At 58.9% G+C, this 18,541-nt stretch overlaps 1 protein-coding gene across 2 annotated transcripts in view; it reads right to left on the bottom strand.

Moving 5' to 3' along the window:
* The window catches only part of LOC111144045 (protein kinase C delta), a 28,488-nt gene extending 21,741 nt beyond the window's left edge, over positions 1-6,747 (bottom strand). Inside the window, exons 1-3 of one of the 2 annotated variants that reach the window (XM_022498124.1) lie at positions 6,528-6,747; positions 5,692-5,788; positions 3,154-3,267 (exon numbers count right to left, since the gene is read on the bottom strand). The gene's annotated coding sequence lies outside the window, so the exon portion shown is untranslated. The remainder of the gene's footprint in view (positions 1-3,153; positions 3,268-5,691; positions 5,789-6,527) is intronic. The other variant, XM_022498123.1, reaches the window with a different exon arrangement.
* Positions 6,748-18,541: the final 11,794 nt, after the last annotated feature.

Raw genomic sequence — 18,541 nt, 5'->3', positions numbered from 1 at the left:
CAAGAGTACACAGCCAGTAAATACCAAGTGAGAACTCGAACCCAGGTCTGTCTGATGCCCATAGAGGTCTTGCTCCTAAACCTCCAGCATGCCCTGGCTCACAGTCCTGGCCCAGGCTCCTGCCCAGCTCGCTCCCTCCAATCTCAGGCCCTTGCCTACTACACCACCATCATTACCACACCCACACTCCCTGCACTGACCCTCTGCAGGTCCTTACGATAGGCAGGTCCCTGCCACCAGCTGCCAAGTGTCAAGGATGTAGATAGGGATACGTGTGCAGGGGGCGGGGGATTTCTAGCCCCGGGCCCCGGATATCCACCCCCTTCCCAGTTCACAGGCAGACTCTGAAGGGTAGGCAGGCCGACAGGAGGGCTCACCATCCACCCCTCATCACCAGCCTCAGCTTCTCCAAGAGTCCCGTGGGGACCATAGAGGGGGAAGGGGAGGCCTGAGGGGGCAGCAGGCAGCTGCCTTTCTCTTCCTGCATCCATTTGTCATGAGAGCTATTTTTCTCCCTTTGAAAGGCAGTGAGGGGGCTGGGCTGTTGAGTGGGCACAGCTGCTCCACCCGGAGCTCCCACCCTGCAGGACTGCCACTGGGAGGCGGACGCGAGGGGGAATGAGAGAGCCTGAGCCCTGGCTTCTTGGCCGGGCTGTGTGGCCACCAGGCCCTGTGATACTGGGCGGGGGTCCAGGCCTTCAGACAATACTAACCCCATCACCAAGACCACTTGCTGTTTTTTGGGGTAGTTACCACAAACCGAGTGCTAAGTGCTTTACATAACTACAATTTCCAATCTTTAAACACTAATAAAGTGCCAGGCACGATGCTCACCGCTTTGCATACATTATCTGTAGTTTTCTGCACCAGCCCATGAAGGTGGATGCCATCATTGTCTCATTTGTCAGAGAAGAAAAATGAGGCACCAGGAACCAAAGCCACTTGCCCGGGTTCTTTCAAACAGCTGCTCGGAGCTGCCCAATCCCAGAGAGGCAACTCAGCGGCTGCTAATTCACACACAAGGCCGCCATGCCTGCCAGTTAGGCTTTGAGCCTCAGGGTACAGCTCACAGGGAAGGAGGAACTGGGGTTCTCGGGGCTGCAGGGGACTTCATGGCCTCACCCCACGACCCCTCTCCTTGGGCCTCCATCAAGGCCCAATCAGCCCTAGCGTGGGAAGCCTGGTCAGTCAGCCTAACCCACGGGCCAGGCGCTGCTCCCCTCACAGGCAAGGCCAGGGTGGGGCAGGCCACAGACAGCGGGCTGGTCAGTCCCACTCTGAAACCACTTCCTGGGCAGCCCAGGGGAAGTGAGTCTCCGGAAACACCTCGGATGGACAGGCCTCTCCCTGGGCCCAGGCCTTGGCAAGTGCACACACCGCCCTGGGAGAAGCAGCATGCTTGCCTCCCAGTCGCCAGAGCCCAGCAACCCCACTTCCACCAGGCATGGACGCTATGGGGGACAGAGGGGCTGACCGGACCCCCATCCACCTGCGAGCACCTTGGCCCCATGACCACAAGCAGCCCACTTCCTCCTCTGTGGCAGCAGCCACAAGCAGTGCTGGCACAGCTCATGTGGTCCCTCGCCCTCAGCCCCAGCTCCCCTGCACAAAGTCCTGGTCAGACTGGGGTCCGGTCCGGGTGAGCAGGCTGGCGGGTGACCGCCGGGGCAAAACCCACCTCCCAGTGTTGCCGGGCCCCCTGGAGCACCTGTGGTCACAGCCACACCTCAAACCTCACCCTCAGTGCCGGTCGCAGGCAGGGGTGGTGACCCTGACCGAGGACTCCCCCTTCCTGACCCAGAATGGGCAGTGTGGTGTGTGTGGGCAGGCTTCTGTGTGCAAGGATGACTGGGTGAGCATCTGCATGCGTGCCTGAGCGTGCCTGTGGGTGAGTGCATGTGAAAAGCCGTGGACGTGTGCGTGCATGTGTGGTGTGTGTGTGGGCACTCGAGGCTTTGCGGGCACGGGTGCTGAGGGCAGCTCCATTTCTATGTCCTTGTGTGAGCACTCCTAGGTCTGCGCCGACTGGGTAAGTGATGTTTGAGCTTTGAAAGTGGGCTAACTGCAAGACGAACTGGGTGAACTTCTTAGGGAATGAGGCTCAGTGCTGGGAGAGGGTGGCCCCCTGACCTCAGAGAGTGGAAGCCCCCAGCCAGCCAAGAACAGGTTACCTCCTGCCCTCTAGGTTTGGTGGTTAAGTTGAATAAACAGCAGACCCAGGGATGACCCTGGCCTTGTTCAGTCTCCACTCCCATCCCAGGAGCCAAGACCCTGACCTCCTCCTTCCCCTGCCTCCCAGATTTAAGCTCTGAGAGCCCAGCCCCCATTGGTCCATTCACCCCCCTCCCCAAACCTATAGGTGCCCAACAGACAGTGGGGAGGGGAGTGGGGGCTGATCAGGGAGGCCTCCTGGAGGAAAGACCACCTTGGCCGCCCCCTCCCCAGTGTCACTCCCTAGGTTCCAGGTGCCGTCAGCAATGCCATCACACCCACAGAATCTTGTCCACTGGACTTTGGACACTCAGTGGGTAACTCACAGGGCTGTCTTCACTGCAATGCAGGCTAAAGGAGGCAAGTCTGGTCCCAAAGGAAGGAATCTCTAGTTTTACAAGGGGCCTGAGAGAGGGCAGCCTTCCCTAGCATTCCAACTCAACCAGAATCTGGGGGCCGGGGAGGGGGATTTTTGAGCCTCGCCTCTGCCCCAGAGAGCCTGGAGAAATGAAGGAACTGGGGTGTGGAAGAGAGTGCAGGAGACCTCCTTCCATTCTCAGCTTGATATCCAACCCGATGTAGGGCCCAGGGCAAACGTCAGGTCCCCTGTGTGACAATGATGAAGACGGCCTGAGGCCGCACCAAGGGGCCACAGAAAAGCTGATACACCCACCCCCAAGCTGTGGGACACACTCCAGCTTCTTTCCAACTGACCAGCAAAGCGGCCCCACTCCTCACCCCAAAGTGCTGGCGGGCCCAGGCCTCAGAACTCCAGGCAAACTGCTGCTCCCTCCGGGCACCCAGGCCCCATACCCAGCCTGAAGGTTTTGTGGGACCCTCCCCACACCCCACCCAGCCCCCGCCCCAGCAGAAGGGGAAGAGCCCAAAGAGGAGGGCCACGCCATGCACACTGTCCCCATGTCCAGGAGGATGCGGTCTTACCTGGGGCTCCTGGCTCCCCCTTGCCCTCAGTGCTGGCTCCTGCTGCAGCCACGGCCACACAGCCACCACCAGAAGTAGGCCCACCGCCCTCACCTGGGCAGGGTGCAGGCAGACCTGCAGGAACAAGAGGAAGCAGCTGAGCTGGGAGGCACCGCCACACAGGCTCTCCCCCTCAGTCGGCCCCGTCTGGCTTGGAGACCTCCGCCTCTTTGGACTCGGATTTCTCTCCTGTGAAACGGGGTGTTGGGCCCAACTTTTCCAAGACACCGGCTATGTGTCCTCTCCATGCTAGGGGTTGGATCACTGTGTGTCAGCCCTCGGAGCATCTCAAGACTACAGGCGTAGCAAGAAAGCGCTTCCTAATTTTCCTGTCTGCAAGAGGTCGCCCTGTGACTTAGGAGACCGCATGGCAGTGGGAGCCACTGCTCTGTGGTCCTGGGCAATCTCTCTGAGCTTCTGCCTGTCTTATCTTTAAAATGAGGAGACTACATCTCCCCAGGGAGTTCTAAGGCCCCAGTGACACGGCCTGACCGCTCCTGTGCTGGGCTCACATTGGGTATACTGAACGAACAGGGACACTTTCTTATTCCTTGTTTTGCACCTTCTAGTCCAGGTGGTTCTATTAATTTTGGGCCCATTATGCAGCTGGAAAAAACTGAGGCCCAGAAAGATCCTAGAAGGAAGGAATGGCAAAGGCAGCGAGGTATCCCGGGTCTCCTGGCAGAAAGACTTAAGCACTTTTCCTGCAAGCCCGACCACGGAAGACTCCCCTCCTCCCCCCATGGCGGCTCCTCCTTCAGCTGAGGACCCCCATCACCACTGCCTGCAGAATGACGCACCCTCAGGCCTGGCTGTACTTTATTCCTAATTTTAATTTAAACTCCAATTAGCTGTGGCAGCTAAACGGTGTCAGCACCCTGCAGCCAAGCCCCAAATCACCCCCCAGCCCTATTCCTCCATCAGTGCTGCTGAAACTGGGCAGGAGTCAAGTGGGCTGAACAGGGTTCATGAGGTCTCTGCCAGCCATCTGCCCTTCTGCAAGCAGTGTGGTCAAGGGCACGGGGCGGGCAATAGACACATCACAGACAGGAAACTGGGTTGGGGACTATTTGGGCTTTTATTAGCCCAGGGGACCATACACTTGGGGGCGGGAGTCAGTGGTCACCAAGTAAGACTTAGCATGTGCTAAGCTCTGCCTGTGAGCCAAGCCTGTGCCAGAGGCCCAGTGACCTAAGACCTTGAGTCCTCACAGCAACTTTTTCTGTTCTGCAGATAAGGGGACTCCCTCAGCCTTAGAGAAGGTTAGCTCCAGTCCCTTGCCCATAAGAGGAATATTGAAGCCCACATCTTTCCTGGGTCCAGAGCCTTGGGTCTGGGTCACAACACCGCAAACACGAAGACTTGCCCTCCGGTCCCCCTCAACCGGGGGGAGCAGAGGAAGGTGAGAGACAGAGGCCTTCCCCAGCCTCCCCAGGAACCGGGACTGGGCTTGAGGTGCAGCATGCATACCTCACGGCCTTCCCCCTGCTCTCACACACACTGGGGCTCTCACCTTCCCTCCAGCGCTGTCAACCAGGGGTACCACTCTCTCAGTTCCCCACAACCACTGGGACTCCCTAGCTCCCAGACTGGCAGTTTCATACTGTCAGACTGTGAGTTCCCACCAGTCACACACTCACCCCACACACTCCCAACCACAGCTCAGAACACACCAGATCTCTTATACCATTCTACAGCCAGGTACAACTGTCCAAACCAGACAGTGTGCGTGCAAGGGACACACACACACACACACACACACACACAAACACATGGAGCTGCCCTCTACCAGCCTGTCCACCACACCCCAGCTCTGTCCACAGCAGGAACAAGGAAACTCAAGGGACCCGTCCCCTCCTTCAGTGACCAGGTCAGCCTGGTCACAGCAGCTCTGTGGCAGCAGGAAAGGAAGACAAGGGAGTGTACATACACACCCACACTCATACAGACACACTCATAACGTGAGGGGCTGACACTCTAACACCACTGGCTCCCCAAATTAACAGTTCAAACATATATGGCCAGTGGGTCACCACGGCACAAACCAGTGTGCAACACAGGACCCTCCAGACACACAAGGGACACACAGGCATACAAGGACACACACACATACCAACACACAGGAGTCTGGGGCTAGCACACCAGGACATAGTACGCGCAGAGTTGCAAAGGGCACACAGAGCCACGAAACACCCAGACGTACACACGCACACACAAGCAAGTCACTCCATGTGGAAAAGGAACACAGACACAGTGACAAAGAACACAGAGGGAGAGACAGACACATCATATACCTACATGCCCAGATACAGGCGACTCAGCACAAGGAGTCAAGTCCAACCATACAGGGTAGGGACCAGAGAAGAGGATGCCCCCCACCCCACCAGATCCTTCTAGCCAGGCAGAAGTGAAGGGGCTCAGTGGGGTTCTCCCCTCCCAGGCGAGGACAAATGGGAGAGTCGGAGAAGTGGGACAGTTCTGACGGTGCCCACCTCCTACCTTTCCACCCCGGCTCTCCTCCACCGCGTCCCCTCACCTGCCAGGCCCCCACGCGGGGGTGGCGTCTGGATTGCGGAGGGGCCCGGATCGACGGGACCTGGAAGGAGCCACCAAGGGAGGGGACTCAGAGGGGCGTAAGGGCGGGGCGGTAAGAGGGGGGAATGGTGGAGACTGGAGCCACGCCCAGCCCGGAGACAGATGGAGAAAGGCATAGAGAGACACCCAGACTGGAAGAAGAGGGAGAGCAAGGAGGAGGCGCCGCGCGGGCTGGGCCCGGCAGGGACCCAGACGCGGGCGGCGAGGCCGGGCGGGCGGCCTGTAGCCTCCCCTCCGCAATAGAAAAGGAGAGGCGGCGGGACCGGTAGGGGGCGACGAGCGTGGGCCGGGGGCGCGGCTCCGGGAGCACAGGATCCAGGGGGCGGCTGGAGGTGCGGTGGGGGTGGGGCACGCGGAGGGCTTACGGACTGACCCATCCAGACTAGAAAGACGCAGACGCGGGAACGTAGAGGGGTTGGGGACAGATGGACCGACCGAGGGCCCCGGGGATCCGCGAGGGACGGGCGAACGCTCCGAGGGTCTAGGACACACAAGCGGGTGACGGGGCCGGGAGCAGACCGACGAGAGGGCCTCGACCCCACCGCTGCACGGAGGGAGGGACAGACCGACGGACGGGGAACCGAGGCACCGGTCGGTCTCGGGGCGCGACGGGACTTTCGCCGGCCGCGGCTCAGTTTCTCAGTTTCGGAAACGGGAACCGGATCGGGGAGGGGGTAAGGGAGGGGCGGCGCGCCCTAGGGGTAGCCGGGATCCCACGTCGGGGCCCGGTCCTCACTCACCTCCCGCGCACCGCCAGGCGCCAGGGGTCGCGGCGGCTGACGTCCAGCTCCCCGCGCCGTTCCCGGGCGCGCGCGGGGACGGGGGTCGGTGCGGGGCTGACCCGGACGGGCCAGTAGGCCGGAGAGTCCCGTCCGGACCTCAGCACGGCGGGCGGATGCCGGGGGTCGCTCCAGGGATCCCAGGGCCGCCGCCTCCCTCTCCCGCGCCGCAGCACACGGAAGTGCAAGGGGGCCGGGCGGCGCGACCTCACCCAGGTGCCGGCCCCGGCCCCGCCCCCGCTCAGGGCCCGCCTCCGCCAGGGCCAGCCCCCCCCATGCCCCGCCCCCGCCGCCGCGAGGAGGGGGTCCCGGCCTCTGCCTCCGTGTGCTGGTCGCTCTCTGCCCTCCCCAGCACGCCTCGGCCCCCGTCCGCCCTCAGCCCCTCAGAAGGAGCCCCACTTTACGGAGGAGGACGCTGAGGCCCGCGGGAGGGGGGCGCTCTCCCCACCTCTCGCACACCGAAGCGGGGAGGCGCCGGCGGGGCTTCCCCAGCTCCCAGCGCCCACGCCCGGGACTCCCCACCGGCCAGCTGGCCCGCCGCGCCCGGCCTCGCTCTCTCTCTCTTCCTGTTGGCTGGAGTGCGGACGCCGCCGGGCCCAGTGCCCGCCGCCAGGCCGGCTAGTCCCGGCCCTGCCCCGGAGACGAGCTGGGAAGGCTCCAGCGGGGGAGGCTCTCGCTGGTCTGTCGCTGCTAGTCCAGTGATTCTAAGAGCAGCCCCTACCTTGATCCCCCAGTCTTCTGCTCTCCTGCCCCCACTTTCCAGAACTCCCCACCGCCCCCAGTAGGAGCCCAAGGACCCTTTCTGTACTGGAAACTCGGTGGCCAGGCATAACTCATTCATTCATTCCTTCACTGGGTACCCTCTGGGCCTAAAATCTGGGGATGGAGAAGGACCCAAGGATCCTATTAGCTTGCCCCAAAAGCTCAAAAAGGGAAAAGCCAATGGCGCCATACTCCAAAGAAATTTCATTTTTCCAGAGGCAAAGAAGAGGGTTCCAGGTCCCAGGCCTTCTGGGAGAACACCTAGAAGGGATGGAGAGACAGCTCTTCCCAGCTGAAGCCTAATGGTTGGAAATGGGGGGCAATTCCTGAGGAGGACCAAGTTGATCAAGGGGCTCATGGCAGAGACAGGTCATGGCTAGGACTTTGGTCTCAAGGAGTACGTTGGTGGCAGCTCTTCCAATGGAGTGGGCTCCTGGGAGAATGGATGGGGACAGGGGAGCTACCACCTGTGCTGGTGGGAGGACCCTGGGTTGTGGAAGATGGGTGGGGAGAACGGGCCAGAGCAGGTGGGTCACTGGACAGTGGGTGGATTGGGAGGGGGAAGAGTCTAGTGAGACCTCCAGGGATGGAGAGCCCTAGCAGAGATGTGGATCCCAAAACTCTATTTTAAGGGGGGAGGGTGGGCTGGGCTGTAAAGAGCAAAACTATAATGATTCTTTCCACCACAGAGAAAAAGAGGGTTCTGGAACCCTATACCTGGGAAGGGGGACCTGTTTTGAAAACTGGTGTATGTCCAGTTTCCTTGTCCTGATGTCCCATGAGGGTAGGCTCTTTCCACCAAACTGGACTCCTCTGGCCACATGGAATATCATCTGGGAAACAAGCCTTATGCCTTACCCTTCACACATGCTGTGTCCTGGGCCCAAACACCATTTCCCACCCACCCTCATGTCTCTCCCTGTCTTGGTTGCATCCACTCACAGGCCACTTCTCCCTGACACCCAGCTGTGAATCCAGAGCAATTCCCTGAGCTGAGGAACCGTGCTCATTAGAGTGTTTTGTGTCCTGGTCCTCTTACCCCCACCCCATGGCTTCCCTGGGGCTGGGCTGGAGAGAAGGGTGATGGAGGTGAGCTTCAGGTGATTTCTGCCTACCTGGGATCAAGTTTCCTTTCTGATTCTTTCCTCCGGGTCCGCAGTGGCCAACTTATCCTCTCCCTCAGCATCAACAGTTAGCCCACTTCATGCCAGGCTGTACCCTTTGGGATCTCCAGGTCTAACCGCAAGACCTTTGCTCCCACACCCTAAGATTCACCTTAGAACATGGAAAGGAAGAATAATGGCTATCACTGATGGAGCCTCCCCAGGGTCAGGCCCTGCACCCCATGAATGTGTTCAATCCGCTCAGTCCCCACAAGGTAAGGACCACTATTAGTGCCACTTTGGGTGAAGAGCAAAACTGCATCTCAAAGACAGGTGAGACCGCTTGCCCAGGGGTACACAGCTAGGGAATGGCAGGGTCAGTATTCGAACCAAACTGCCCTGCTCTGAAGCCCATGTTTTATATCAGCGGTTCTCAATCTCGACACTCCTTCCCTTTGGCCCAGATAATTCCTTGCTGTAAGGACTGTCCTGTGCCTTGCAGGATGTTTAGCAGCACGTCTGCCCTCTACACACTAGATGCCAATAGCACTCCTCTCCCTCAAGTTGTGGCAGATAAAGATGTCTCCAGACTGCCAAATGTCCTCAGTAGGGGAGGGGCAAGGGAGCAAAAATCACACCTTGTTGAGAACCATGACTTTAGAGCAGGGCTGGTAGCATGCTGTGGGAGCCAGAAAGACATAAATTAGACAACAGGAAGGACTTTCTGGGCCCTCAGGATTATGCAGACACATGAGCTCAAGGGCTGTGAGCACACACTGGCATCAGTCAATCTTTCTGTTCTGGAAACTTCAAGGGGAAGTGTGGTGCACCCGAAGAGGGGCAGAGAGGCTGAGGCTGTGTAGGCCACACTGTGCCAAGGGTAGAGGAAGGATGCAGGTGGGCTTCCATCCAGAGACAAGCCCGGTGACCAGGGACCCTGGGGAGGGTCACCTCTCATGACCCTGGGGAGAACAGGCCAAACTCAGCTGGGGCCACTGTGCATGGCAGAACTGTTCCTGAGCGCCACACTGGGCAGGCCAAGGCAGGGGCCACACAAGCTTGCCTCTGTGTCCCTATAACCTGCCTGCTCCCCACCTTGGAAGGGCCTCCTGAGGCCTGGGAGCAAGCCTGGGCTATGTCACCTGCTAACTGTATGACCTTAGGCATCGACCACACCTCTCTGCTCATGACAGACCCATGTCAGGGGCTGAGTCACAGTTAGGTGAGATGAGGTGTGGGAACCTCAGCCAGGGTGGACACCTGGTGAGTGCTCAGCTCCCATGGGCCAGGGCACAGGTACCGTCACTTTGCTGAGTCACAGGCTATCAGCCTCGGAAGAGCCCTTGATGGCCTCTCATGACACGGAGTGTAAATCCCCAAGCAGGGCTGGGCCCCTGGCAACCGCCCAGAAGTGGTACTTTCTCTTCTTCCTCCTTTGGATTTGCAGCCAAGGAAACAGGCCCATCATGGAGAGTGGTGGACAGTGTCCGGACCCCTACTCCTAGCACACACCCAGGGCTATTCCTCTCTGGGCTCCCTGCAGGGTTTGTCTCCCTGCAGGCTATTTGGTGCAGCTTCTACCCCATCCAAAGACCATGAACCCTGGGGACCCCCAGACTCCTCCACAGGAAGTCCAGGACTCAGCTAAACCACCCGGAACAGGCCTGAACCTTCCTCTGTCCCTGTGGCCCACCTAGCTGGGGGGCAGGATGGAGTTTCCCCTCTCCCCTTGATCCCTGCCAAAAGTTGGTCCTTGCTCTGGCCTCTCTGCCCCTTGCTTTCTTGCTCCTCTGTATCATCATCCCTGTCCTTAAAGCTTTGGCTGCAGGTGCCATCCTCATCGCGCCCAGAGTGCTAGCCTGGCCATGGTAGATTCACTCATGTTTCTAGAGCAGGAGGCCCACGTCAGCAGGGATGTTGTACCTGGGCCATAGCTGGGGAATGGAGAAGCCGAGAGGGTTCTGTTGGAAGTTGGAAGGGCACTTGGGACATGGTCCAAACTGTGGCCCTACCTCAGGCCACAAAGAGAGTCATGAGCAGGGATTGCAGCCTTGGGCACTGGGTAGGGGGCAAGTAAGTGCTGTGGCTTTGGGAGCAGTGCCACATGGTAGTAGAATGCTGGGCTAAGGGCTTGAGGGGCCAATTTCACATCCTGGCTCTGACCTGGACCTGGACTTAACTGCAGATGAGCTTCCTCATCTGTGGAATGGAGATGATAAAAGTAATACTGGCCTGGTGGGTGGTTGGGAGGGTGGGAGAGACCGAGCTCATGGGGTGCTAGGCATGAGACTCAATCCAAGAGTTAGTGAGACCCAGCTAACAGTCCCCAAGTTCTGTCCTCCATGCATTTGTGTTTGGGTGAAACTTGAGAAGTACTGGGGGTAGGCAAGGGGAAGGTGCTTTCTGAGAGCATGGGGCACATGGCTTTGCTGGGGCTCTCATGGGTATGCAGCCCCTGGCTTGCCGCAGTCCTATACTGACCATGGCAGAACACCTGCCCACCTGAGTTCCCACCTCTGGCTCTTCGGCCCCTCTGCCCCCAGAAGGGTAGAGAGGGGAGGCTGGATGGATGTCAGTGCTGTCAGAGCCAGGAACAGAACGAAAGCTTTTCCCAGGCACAGAGACCCAAGGGAGCCCCCACCTCTTCCCCATCACCACTGGGCCTCTCCCATCCCTTCCTCCCCGCCACGCAACAGCACCCTCTGCTCTAATCTGCTAGGTCTCACACTAGGCTCTGACACCCGGGCTCGCCAGGCCTCTCGCCTCCTCCCTTACCCATGCCTCAGTTTCTTCCCGCAGCGGGCAGCTCACCCAGCCCAGCTTGGCTGGTGGGGTATGGGGGGGACAGGCCCTGCGCGGGAGGGCGGCCCTGGCGGTGGGGAGGGTGCGGAAGAACCGCAGGCACACTGTCGTCCACCGTGCGACACACACACACCCCATCCGCGCCCAGACCGCCGCGCGCGCCCCCGCAGGCATGTCTCGGTGTTAGGGTACCGACTGGCCTCGGGCCCGGCCACGCCCCGCCCCGCCCCGCCCCAGGGAAGCCTGTGGGAGCAGTGCCGGAGGCCCCGCCCCGCCCTGTGACGCACGCCGGGCTATAAAAGGGCCGGCTCTATTCCCGGGTCCGGCTGCCACCTGGAGGCTGGGCTGGCCCCGTCACCTCGGTCCCGGCGCCACTTGGCGCCTTCGCCTCCTCGTCCTTCTTCGCAGCTGGATCTGTCCAGGAAAGTCCGTGAGACCTGAGTGCGCCCATTTGGTGGACGGCACAGCCAACGCCCTGGGAAAGAGGGTCGTCCAAGGCACCGCAGCCTGTCCCCTAGGAGGGAGCCTGTGAGAAGACCGTGAGGACAGGGGCTTGGACTGGGGATGAGAGATGGGGAGAGAGAGGTACAGAAATCTAGAAAAGTAATGACACGCTTTGGCTGTTCTGATGAAAAATAAGGAATTAAGGAAAATAAAGATGGGTTTACAGAGGAAAGTAGAAGTCTCCCATAATTGCCCCAATAATTTGATCTCCCCAGACAGATCTACTCTCCACACTGATTATATCTTTAGAAACTGTTGTGCTGGAGGCCACCATCCAGACAAACTTTCTAGAGAAGATGACAGAACACTCTGGGGCTCAGGACCCCTTAATAATTTTGCCCTGGGACCAGGATGGGGGGAGGGGGAGTGGTCCTAGGCTCCTAATCCAGATTTCGCCCAGGGTTTGCTAATACCTCTGAGCAGGACTGTGAGCAGGGGCAGTGGGCAGTGCCCAAAGAGAAGTGGTTGGGCCAGTTGGACCAGCAGAGTGTGAGCCAGTGCCTGCATACTGGCATAGCCGGCACCCTCCATCCCAGGTCCTCCAGGGTATAAGAGGCCCCAGGGCACCAGGACACCCCTTGTCAACCCACTCGCTTTCCCCCCACACGCTGCTCATCAAAACCCCTGCCTCTGCTCAAGCTGGGCTTTGCCCCTGGAATGCCATTCCGTCAAGCTCTCCACCATCTCACAAGGCCCCCTACAAAAAGTCCTCCTCCAGGGAGCTTCCCAGATGCCTGCCCCTCACCAAGGAGGTCCTCTGTTTCCCATAAGCCCTCCTTTCAAGTCTACCCCAGCAGCCTGCACTGTCCAGAGCCTGTCCTGAGGCCCCAACCACGTGGCACAGAGGCTCCGGAGTGGGAAGAACCAGCAGGCAGCCTCCACACTAATTGGCTGTGTGACCTTGAGCAACTCCCTTGGGGCTGCTCTGAGGGGGGTGGGGATTGAAATGTTGGGAGCAAAGGGCCCAGCCTGTGCCCAGGGCTAGAAACAGTCCGCTGGGCTATCCGTGTCCAGCTCCCTCAGACTATGAGCTCCTTTGGCTGAGACATGCCTCCACCCCAATGCCCAGCAGGTTGAAGAGGGCAGAGGCAGAGGTTAGCCTCCCCGGGGAGCAGAGTCTCACCCTCAGACTGCTGCTCACCCCACCACCACCTTCACAAGCCTGAGCCCTGTCTCTGCCCACAGGCTTCTGTGGGCAGAGGCTGTGGCCACCTTGGCCACAGCAGCTAGGCAGACAGCCAGGCTGCTGGGCAGCAGGAATGGTGAGGCCTTGGGGCAAGAAACACAGCCAGTTCCCAGATCAGCCCCTTGGGGCCTGTCAGCACTGGGCACTCATCCCAGAGCAGTGGAGGAAGGGGAAGAAGAAGGCTGGAATTTCTGGATAATGGACGGCATTTGGGTCAAGGGCTGGGGTACACAGTCTAAGCCCTCAGGTGGGACCCTTTACACTCCCACTCTAGGCCAGTGGGGTGAGGACTCAGGCGGGCTGAATACAGCTGCACCAGGGTTTCCCAGGATGAGGACTGGAACCATAGCTTCAGGTACCAAGTCCAGAATCACAGGAGCAGCCAGGTGTGGGGGAGATCTGGGATCATGCTAGAGGGCCTTGCAAAGAAGACGAACTGACTTTCAACTTGGCCTCAGGTTTCACAACCTAGAAGCCTGGGAAGTTCATGCTGATGTCTGCTCTAGTTCTATCATGTTGCAAAGCAGCTGTGCTGGCGTGTCCTCCGGGGTAGGGGTGTGCACACATGTGCACTGCTCCCAGCCTTGGGGGCATTGCTCCAGGGTAAGCCTGGAGGGGGTTGAGATTAGAACTCAGGAAAGCATGAGTGGGTTTGAATGCCGGGCCTTAGGGGCTGCAGCGGGAGTGTTCTGGAGAATCTGACTTTGGGTTCTTGTGTATGCACGTAAGGGCCAGATGGTGTTAGGGTGGCGATGGGGCGTAGTTGAAAGGAACGGAGTGACAGAAAAGCCCAGCCTTCCCTCCTGTTCCTCAAGGCCCCTCCTTCCACATCACCCTCCTGAAAAGCCTGGAATCTAGAGAAGAAGTCCCCAAGGAAGGCTCCATTTCTCCCCAGGCTTTGGAGAAGGCATGTGGTGTCCAAACTTCAGTCACTGTCGGGAGTGCCATGTGTGCCTAGCGCGACCATGGTGCAAAGGAAGAAAAATAAACTTGTCCCCCCTGAGGCAGAAGCTTTGTTCCAGAAGAGGGGGAGGGGAGAGAGTATTCGTAGAGGCTGGGATGGACTGAAGTGGGCCTGCACTGAGCAGCCCTCTGCCCTGTCACTCAGTCTGCTCAACTCTTCCCCCACAGAGCAGTTGCCACCCCAGCCAGGCCTCAGGTCACGGGGGAAGCTCATGCAGGTGTTTGTCCCCAAGGTACCTCAGTCTCCTATTCTGACTTCTCCATTCATTTGTCCCCATTGTCTCCACCCTGGCCAGGCCCACTGGTGTCTCTCATCCAGCCATCTGCTGTCTTATCTACTCGGGACCCCACCACCCCCCCCCCAACAGCTTTTTCTCCTCAGAGCAACCACACAATACTCCTAACATGCCAAAGACTGTGCACTCCCCACCCCGAAGCTGACCAAGGATCTCTAAGGACAAAGGACAAAGTCTAGACATGACCACCAGGCCCAGTATGGCTTAGCCCTCCAGCTCCAGTGAGAGGAAGTTCTTTCAGTTCCCACTGGACAACATCCTGTAATTTCTCACCTCAGGACTTTGCCTGTGCTGTTCCCTTTGTTTGGTACTCCATGCCCAGCTAACTCCTTCTCAGTCTTCAAATAGGTCTTAGCTTAGTGAGAACCTCCTCCAGGAAGCCTTCCCTGACCCCTTATACCAGGTTCAGTAAGACCTCAGACAGACATCAGGGCAGAGTGTGCCTTCTAGCCCTGGGGAACCACACACCTAGGGCTTGGGGTATGGTCCAGAGGCCAAGCCCCAGCCTCAGCCCCCAGGTCTCGGAGGAAGAGAAAAGAGGGTGTCAGGAAGAAGCGAGGGCAATGGACAAGGGGCGGGGCTCAGTCTGGCTCCTGGAGCCCTGTCCCCCCTGCCCCGTAGGGCCTCACCAGGTTGCTAGTACCACCAACTGTCCCCCGAGTCTACTTCCTCCAGAACTTCCAGGCCGTGGGTTACCTGGACCTGAGGCTCTTCCACTGAATATAGTCCCCTAGCTGAGCCCCGATCGGAGGGAGCCCTAGGAGCTGAGGGCAGACCTGGCTTCCTGGGGCTTGTCGGATGGGAAGCAGGCACAACCTAGATCCTCAGAGAAGGAGTAAACCACCGGGCTGGGGTGAGACTAAGCGCACACTAGTAAGTGAGTTTGTGTCAGGGCTGGGGTGGTGGCAGAGCCGAGGCTGACATGGGCCGCCAGTGGACCTGCTTAAGGAGATGCCTGGGGTGCTTGTCCCCCCTCCCCCCGCCACACCTCTGACTCTGACCCGCTGCTGATCTCCGCTCCAGCTGTGCAAGGGAGGCGGCAGAATGGTACCTGTTACTTTGCTGGTAGGACGATACTGGCTCCTTCCAGGGACAAGCTGAGCCGTTCCAAACAGCCTCTTGTTGAACGCTTCCCTGCCAATTAGGGGTGATGCCAGCTCACAGGGGAGGCCGCTGCTTGAGGCCTCTTGGCAGGTCGGGGGCAGGGTCAGGTCCCCAGGTCTGCATGAAGCTACAGCCTCCAGGCTTCCGGGAGGAAGATCTGGTGACTTCAGAGGCAGGGGCATCTCATGGTTAAGCCTGGGTCTCAGCCAGCCAGGTCCCCAGCTCAGTCCTCAGTGGCCACATGACCTCAGGCAGGTAGTTCAGCTTCTCTGAAATGTGATGGAATGATCATGAAAGACCTAGCTCTCCATGGTCACGAGGATGAACTGACCCAGTGAGGGACAGAGGAGGAGGACTTCTGCTTCCCCTATCCCATCTCTCCCCTTCCTGGGTGTGCATGAGGGTCTCTGGGGAGCCCACATGGGAGTGCAGTTCTGAGGGGTATAGGGTTCCTGTCCTGCCCTTCAGCCCAGCCACACTCTGCTCCCCCAACTTCCACAGAGAGCCCCCTCATTGCTGTCTAATTGCCTGCACCTGGGTAGACCAGGCATTTTGATCCCATCCCACAGATGAGGAAACTGAGGCTCGGGTGAATCCTTGTTCTAGGCCATACAAGTTGCTGGAGGAGACTGAGGCAGGAGTCCAGGGCCTGGCTTGTCCACCTGGCCTGCAGAGGGTCCCTGGCCCCTTCCCCAGACAATAGATGGGTGCTGAGGTGGGGGCCGGATCTGCGGCCCAGCCATGGGTTCCAACAGGGCCTCGGCCAAGACAGCTTCTCAGGAAACTGGAACAGGCCAGAGGTTTCCAAGACTGCTAGGGCATGGCCCAGAAGGCATCCTGGACTTTGGCCCATGTCTCCACCAGAAGAGGGGATGGAATCTAGCATGATTTAGGAGGCCAGACACCTGTTTTCCTCTGGCTGGCAGGGCTGCTCAGCGGGAGGCTCCCAGCTGCCGAATGCACGGACAAATGCAGGACTACTGCCTTCTAGAAACCCCTCTTCCCTTCCACACAGCTGTGGGGTTCCCAGCTCACAAGGCAGCCCGGGCCCCTGAGGCTGACCTCCTGAGACCAGGAGCAAGCATTAGTAGATGGACCTATCCTTACAGCTCCTGTTGGAGGGCAGTGGCTAAGCCCAGGGGGCCCTGGCAGGAGGTCAGGGTCCCCCGGGGTGATGGCGGCTGGTCTTCTTGCAGGGAACTCAGCCACTCCGCTCTGCGACCTTGGCCAAGGCACCTTCCCCTCCTGGCTTCAACTCCCTTATCTATAAAGGGGCTGTTTGTACCCCTCAGAGACTCGGGGAGTGTGGACCAGAGAGAAGTCTAGCACAGTGCCTGGGTCAGATGTGTCCTTTCTAGATCACTGCGACCTCTTTTATAGGATTTAATTTTGTTATTACCGGGGTATATGGGGGGATAGCCCAGGGAAGTTTCCTTTCCATTCCCTGAAGCCCTCTGCATAGAGTCTAAGGTTTTTAGAAGATTAATGCAAGTCATTTCATCCAACTCCTCTAACAGTCTGTCATGGGAGACTAAGGTCCCAACAAGCAAAGCAACTTGCCCAGGGTACCAGCAACAGACTTCAACTTTTAAGGCCAATTCCAGGAAACAGTGAGGGAGGCCTGTGGGGCTTGCACAGGGTACCCCAAGGGTCAGTGGGGGCCTCCCATTCTCAGTGCCTTGGATGCAATGCAGAGGCCTGAGCCTGCATGTAGACAGTGGGAAATGAAGCCTTGGGGAAGGGGTTTTCCAGGTAGGCACGAGGGAGCACATCAGAAGGATAGAGTGTTTTAGCAGAGGACGCAGCAAAAGGGAAAGCCTAGAGGCAGGAGTGATGGCAATAAGCACCTTAAAATGAACAGTTCGATGAAGGCACGGCCTTTATGGATTATATCCATGCTGTCTGGCTTTCCTGGGGCTGACAGAGCAGGGACCAGAGTGCCCTGCCCCATGTTGGTAAAGGCCCAGGCCGGGTAGAGCTGGAGCCACAGGGGGGATTCTACCAGCCGAGAGGCCCAGCTTCCCTCCTCCAAGGCAGTGCCTGAGGCTGACTACAGCCTGCTCCTTGAATACAGGCTTTGGGCGTGGGTCCACGGAGCCTCCGTCAATCTTTGCCCTTCTGACCTTTGCCCTGGGAGCTTGCGCTCAGCCCTTAGCAATGGGCGGCTGGGAGCCTGACCCGCAGCTCGTGGGGCAGGGTGTGGGGGTGTGTAGGGGGCTCCTGGGCCATCTCGAACACCTTTCCTCTCCTTCACTCTTGATTCACTCTTGATTTCACTCTTGATTCACTCTTGATTCTGAACCTTTGCCCCATGGTCTCGGACCCCCTGGGACCACTGTTCTAGTATGTGAGCTTCTAGGGGCCGGTAGGGTGAGACTTAGACCATGTATGTCTTTGTTCCTTCCCTAGCTGCAGGGTCACTCCCTAAGGGCTGTGTCCTCTTCTCCTGGTCACTGCCAATGCCACCACACATGTGGCCCCACCCCATGAGGGCCAAGTACATTGTAGGCACTTAGCGAAGGCTGGCTTTCCTCGGTAGCATGTGTTTGTCCACTGCACATTTCTAGGCTTCCCCAGCTCAGGGTCTGCCCTGGAGGCACCCTTCCTCCCAGCACCCCCAATGGGACTCATGCCAGCATCTTCCTGCATGAGACCAAGGCCTGGGTGGCTGAGGGGAGGAGGAAGTGGGGACAGAAGGGAGGAGGACAAGGACAGAGAGTCTACTATGGGTCTGCGGCTCCCCAGCCCACTCCATACTATGGCTTCCCACCGTGTCCAAGAGTGCCCTCGGTGCTCCCCATTGTCTTCCCCAGCTGCCTGGGCTCCCCAGAGCGGAGGTGGGTCTGGAGAGACCATGGGCTCCTGACCCTTTGCACCCTGCACTCAGAGGTCAACATTTTTGGGGGGACTTCTCCCCAAAGAGCTCAACCTTTCACCATATTAGGCAACAGCCAGCTGGTATGGGGCTGCCCGAGAACACTGGGCATCAAAATGAGACGTGACAATAGTTGTTTCTGCTTGGTGCCCCAGAGCTGTGCCAGGAGAGAATGAGAAGTGGCCTGGGATAGCTGACTCTGTCCACAGTGCAGAGCTCAGCAGACCCAGGGGACCCAGGGCTATAGGGAGACCCCACTGGCCCCATCTTACAGGGTCCCTGGCCTTCAGGTTCAGAGCATCCCAAGTCCCCAGCTCCGGTCGGGTCCCCCGGGGTAGACTCTGGCCTCTGCAGAATATGTGGAGCACATGAACTTGGCC

The sequence above is a fragment of the Enhydra lutris genome, unplaced genomic scaffold (assembly GCF_002288905.1).
Source record: "Enhydra lutris kenyoni isolate GAN:26980312 unplaced genomic scaffold, ASM228890v2 scaffoldscaffold10, whole genome shotgun sequence".
Lineage (NCBI taxonomy): Eukaryota > Metazoa > Chordata > Mammalia > Carnivora > Mustelidae > Enhydra > Enhydra lutris.
This window is presented reverse-complemented; position numbering and strand designations above follow the sequence as displayed.